The sequence below is a fragment of the Aulonocara stuartgranti genome (assembly GCF_965226115.1).
Source record: "Aulonocara stuartgranti genome assembly, chromosome: 4".
NCBI classification, from domain to species: Eukaryota; Metazoa; Chordata; class Actinopteri; order Cichliformes; family Cichlidae; genus Aulonocara; species Aulonocara stuartgranti.
The window spans coordinates 9,002,330-9,008,261 of record NC_138942.1 but is presented as its reverse complement, the minus strand read 5'-3'; the positions used below and the strand labels follow the sequence as shown (position 1 = coordinate 9,008,261).

General features: G+C 39.6%; 1 long non-coding RNA gene across 1 annotated transcript; it reads right to left on the bottom strand.

The window, feature by feature from the left end:
• Nucleotides 1-246: 246 nt before the first annotated feature.
• On the bottom strand, nucleotides 247-2,624 carry LOC309704486. Its single transcript, XR_014276268.1, has 4 exons — nucleotides 2,516-2,624; nucleotides 1,974-2,052; nucleotides 1,500-1,595; nucleotides 247-733 (listed from the first exon to the last, which is right to left on the bottom strand). It is a non-coding gene; the product is annotated as an uncharacterized lncRNA (long non-coding RNA).
• Nucleotides 2,625-5,932: the final 3,308 nt, after the last annotated feature.

Genomic DNA, 5,932 nt, shown 5'->3' with positions numbered 1-5,932 from the left:
AACATTTTTTCATGAAAATTTAAAAACATCACAAATGTTTTTATAAAACAACTAACATGGACATCGGCACCAAAAAGTGAGCATTATAAATTCTGTGTAGAACATTTATCTTTTATCTTTTTATAAACTCACAAAGGACGACATCAGTCCTAATTGCATCTTTCTCAAAATACACAAAAATGCAAAACAAAAAGTCAAATACTAATCACTTTTTTTTTTAAATAGAAATGAAAAACAATTTTTTTAAAATGGGTACAAAGACGATCAGCTTCCAAATAACCAGATAAGGCAGTCAAGTATAGGAAAATTAGGTAAACTGATGGAGTTAAATCCACCCAAAGCCTGTAGTAAACTTAAAGTGCTTAAAGTGCTTCAAACAAAGTGCTCAGTAACAGAGTGCGTGTCCTAACAAACATTGCCTTATATTCCTTAAGAGCATGTAGGCAGGGGTTTCAGGGGTTTGCCGTCATCAAGCCCCATGAAGATATTTTGGACTAAGGCAAATGTGTGAACCAGCTTCCTGGGGTAGTCTAAATGCAGAGCATAGATCAAGCCAAACAATAAAGCAAATGCATTTGCAAATCTGGGAATATCACGCATCACCTAGTCGCCTTTCACCAAAACAGCCATGCTTGAGGAAGTAAAATGGACTGGACTGGGAAGCGCCGTCGGTAACCACTGTGAGAAGGGCAACTGGAGTGTCAATGAGGGTCGACTCATCCAATGCGTCCGCCTGGAATAGACACAGTATCAATGGTAAATGGCCTGTATTTGTATAGCACTTTACACATTCAGTCATCCAGACATTCACACCCATTCACACACTGGTGATGGCAAGCTACATTGTAGCCACAGCCACCCTGGGGCGCACTGACAGAGGCGAGGCTGCCGGACACTGGCGCCACCGGGCCCTCTGACCACCACCAGTAGGCAACGGGTGAAGTGTCTTGCCCAAGGACACAACGACCGAGACTGTCGGAGCCAGGGCTCGAACCGGCAACCTTCTGATTACAAGGCGAACTCCCAACTCTTGAGCCACGATCGCCCCAATTAAATAAGTAAGGTTGGTTTGAGAGAATGTGACAAGCATGACCTGTAATCTAGCAAAACATTCAGCAGTGTAGTGGGTTACTTTGTAACGAGTTAGGGTACTCTACTTTTTTTGAAAAATGTACATTAACGTGTTAGCTTCTTGCATTACATAATTTGTATTTTTATTATTTTTCTAAAAAAAAAAAGTAATTTTTTATTTCATGACTTTATCTCAAAAAGAAACTAAATCTTGACTTCAGCCTGGTTTTTGGGCCACCTGCAGCATAGCCATAGTGCTGTGATACGCCTGTGCCCTGCTCCTGACCTGTGTGTGTGTGTGGGTTTTCTACAGAGAGGGTATTTTGTTTGTACAATTTGGTAGCTGCTAGGGTATTAAATTGTATTTAAAAAAATCCATAGCATTTTATCTTACTGGCAGAATTTAAGTAATGCAAAAATACACTTACATTACATGTCTAAAAGAATTCTGGGTCCTCCTCCCGCAGGTATACAGGAAGGGCACGAAGTACTGCAGTGCGTTTCACGTTGATATCAGGCGCCTCCTAAAAAGGGAAAAGAAAAGTTCATTTAACGCAAAGTTTTCAGGTGTCATTCTTTGGGGAGAATACATGTTTATGAAACTGCATGACATCAGACTCTACTAAATTTTGGAGACTTTTCTTTTAAGACACAACCTTTCTGTCTCTTGTGACAGAGAGTATGTTTCTTAATCATTTGACAAAAACCCTACACAGTATTTTAAAATAGTGTTCTCCAGATCAGAGCTGTGATCTATATAGAACATGGGATTCAAAGCAAGGAAAAATTGTGTGTTTATCAGTGAAACTTTTAATTTGTGTTAATTTTATCATTATCAATATATGAAATCTTCACCTTAAGGGACTTAATGAATGGTTTCTTCAATAGATCTTTCAACTCACCTGTGTTTACTGTCTCCACCTGAAATTAATTGCAGTCTGAATTTTTTTTTCTTCTGTCTTTTTGTCTTTGGCCTTCAGCCTTGGAAGAAAAAATAAAAATATTGAAAACCTTATCAGCACACTAAATATACAACACCTTGCTATATTTCAATTGTTTTAGATAGAAGTTGCCACTGCTAGCTAAGTCACTTTTGAATGATGCTAATGAGAAAAAAAAAAAAAAAACCTGCCGAACAATGAGGCTGCTGTTGTAAAAACGCCAACTTTCTTGCGTTGGCAAGGGGTCGTTAAAATATCACTAAGACCCTTTCTTTATGTGTGATTCTTCGTAAAACTGTGTTTTAATCGGTTAAAACTGTAAAACTGACGACATAATCTATGTTTGAAAAAGAGCGCGAACAACCGCGAACAACTATTCACCACCTGGGTCTGTGCTTTTTAACACAACAGCGCATTCGAAAACAAGTTATTGGCTGCAACATATTAATATACTTGCTTTTTTACGGAAAAAATAAACATAACGAAGGTTCCGTTTTACTTACAAGTTTCTCCAAATGTGTTCTCCAGTCGCTCGAGAAGGGCAGCCATATTGAACAGAATTTTCTGTCAACGTCGTTCAGGTTAGAGAGAAGAGAGAAGACGTCATGACGTCATGACGTCCACATGCGGAGCTCGGAAAAAAACATTTACTCAAAAATCATAATTAAGAAAGCAGTATTTACTCTTAACTTCTAAGCCATGTACAATTATAACTGTTTGAATCGTTAACCGAACAGAAAAGTTTTAAGTTGTTTCAACTTTGTGAGGAATTTTAATTGTTATATCCACAAACTTTATAAGTCAGGTAGACTGTTGGGGTTTACAGTGTGGGTGAGTGGGTTGGGTTGGGGGTGGGGTTCCCAGACCCCTGAGAAGACTACGCACCCTCAGGTGATAATTAGTGTGCAGTTCAGTGACCTTGCTGGGCCACAGCCGGGAGAGGTAGGAACCATGGAAGTTTTAGCCTGAAATTTTCCTCTTGAAATAAAAAAAGAAAGAAAAAAGTTGCAGAAAGTTTAGACAGTTTTTGTCTTGACACACAGAAATAAAGCCAAGAGGAGGAATTATAGTAAAGCGCTATATCATAATGATGAAACCTCAAGCTCAACAGCATGCAAGGCAATGGGAGGTTTGTGTTGAGATTGTGTTTTTAAACAACCTTTTGTAATATAAAGTTAATATAAAGGTCAAAAAGAGAGACCCTCTAAAAATGTTATAAGTATTGGTTATAAATATAATATAATGAGCGAATCACTTGTTATTAAAATTAATAACAAGTTTGCCCTCTCATTATGTGGATGCTTAGTGGTAGCTAATATAAAAGAATATGATGTGCTACACTATGAATTCATCGAAATTTGTGTTAGGTTAATGAAAACCTTCAACAAGTTGATGTCTTAACATATAATTCCACATGTCGAGCTATAAATAAATACAACAAATACACAATCCACTGCGTACTTTATTTGATATTCTCTTCAGTTAGTCAAATACTTGTATTGTTATATTAACAAATATATTTATTTTTTCATCAGTGAGCCACTGACTTTGATTCTACACAGATTTGGGATGGTCAAATATGAGGAAATCACTTCCGATCACCAGAAGCATTTGCTGCGACTGAGCATGTGTGTTACCAACCCAGAGTCCCCCAGCGTCACCTCCATCCACCTTTATTCTCCACCACAGAGCTTCAGCTGTTGTGACAGCCCTGCTACCATGAGAGCATCTATTTCAGCACAAGCCTTGATCTTGAGTGACTTCACATTCGACCCTCGGTCTCTAATCAGATGTACCACACATAAACCCCCAGATGGATCAGCTGCAGGATCTTGACTAAGTGCAGTCCTGGGCCTCTAATGTGCAAGCTTGAAATGAACCACATAGGTCCTCCGACCAAACCGACTTGACAACATGTAGTCCACCTGCTGCCAACTTTCTGACATACAGAGACCGAAACTCACTGAATGACTTATGAAAACGACAGATTCAATCCTAAATTACCCTCTTCAGCATGCTCCTTTTTGCAGTGAGTCACTATGGTCTTCAACACACACACAAATGATCAAACTCTAGTGTTATTGCAGATGTCCCACCCTCTGTAGGCGGATAATTACAGTGTTAGTGATGGGGAGAGGTGGAGGGTGGGGTATGGGACAGGCTGGGGGAGAGAAGGGGTAGAGGAGAGAGTCGAGCAGCACAATGATTCATCACCAACGTGCTCAACACACATCCCTCCTCGGCAACATGCCCGCTCCAACCCCCCCACCGGCAGTTTGGCGGCGTGCCCAGGAGTGACAAGGTGACACCGGCTCTTTTTTCATGTGCTGCAGCTCCACGCCACTCCAATCAAACTGCGAGCAGAACCTCTGCTTCACAACAACACACCGGCCGCTGACTGGCAGGAAGAGAGGTAAACCAGAACTGCGATCGGACATAAATCATTCAGTGGCTGACAACTGCTGCCAAACGTTGATTGCTTTCTGGTTATCTTCAAACCCCTTGTTTCATTGTCTCCGTTAGTGGCAACATATGTTGGGAGTAAAACAGAAACATCTAAATATAAGTCATTGCGTGTGTGAGTTGACAGGCCCGGTGACACTATTCTGCAAAAACAGTACCCACTGTGTCTCAAATTTGAGACGTGATCAGGATTAGAATGTGTTGCAAATTAAACTAATTACCAGTGCTCCCTAACTGCTGCAAAAAAAATGATAAATTTGCTTTTCTAATTCCACAACCACAAACTAAGTACAGCTTCACTGAAAAGAGAGTTGGCCTGCTTTCCTATAATTTGAACTGAAAATGCAGGGGACAGAAGGGTATTCATTAACACTCTACAATATGTGGAAGAGTTGCTGGGAACTACAGTCTATGATTCAAAAAGAAAAGGAACTTATTGTTGACTAAATGTTATTTTTTAATAGCAGGTTAGCAGGTCCGAACAAGGCATTTTATTGTCATCAGGGAGACACTATGGCTCCACGAGGAAGGTAAAACATTGACAACAACAACAATAAGCACTAATGAATTTTGCACACAAGGATTTCTAATATGACATTCACCATGACTCCCTAATGATTCTCTGCAATGTGTCACTGAAACGCAGCTACTGATGACAGCACTGTCACTTTACCATGAATTGTTTCAAGGCTGACCTAGTATTGAACTTAGCTTCTCCATTTGGCCTCTTGACAGCTGTATCTCTTAACCGTGCCCATCACAATAATGGTCAAACAACTGAGACTGCATCTCATAAGAATGACTGTTCATGCTCGGAGACGCTATACATTTTCATAGCCAGACGTGGGAGAATTATGCACTTGAATTAGCAGCACTGCTGTTCAATGTACCGCAGTGCTAACACAGCACTAAAATATGAGACTAATCGTAACAACAGCAGGACTGTAAAGACCTTAAAAAATCAAACCAAAGCTGAACATAAAAGCTCACACAGGAGAGAATGAGACAGGGTTCAATCTTTCAGGTTTGGACTTTAAATTGCACTGGTACCATTGTTTAGAAATACTTACCATCCTCTGTTAATATAGCAACAGTTACACGAACAAGAATGTATTACTGTTAAAAGACACAAAAAGAGAAATATAAGTGAAAATATTAGCAGGTGAGAATGACATTAGCTGTTTCACTAAGAGCCACTGAATGACAAATGCATAAGGTGAAGTGCCAAAGCCCTCTAGTGGCTGTGAAATTGTAACTTAAGGTCCTTTACAGTCCAAAAACATATATTTTAGGTTAATTAGAGATTCTAAGCAGAAGAAACTGGATGAATACATGGCATTTTTGTTCCCAACACAGACTCTTGTAACAGTTTTGAAAGACACCGAGAAATTATGTTTGAAAAAGCATCTATGTGTTCTTCAAGAGGGTACGAACAAACAAAACCCTGTTGTTTGCTT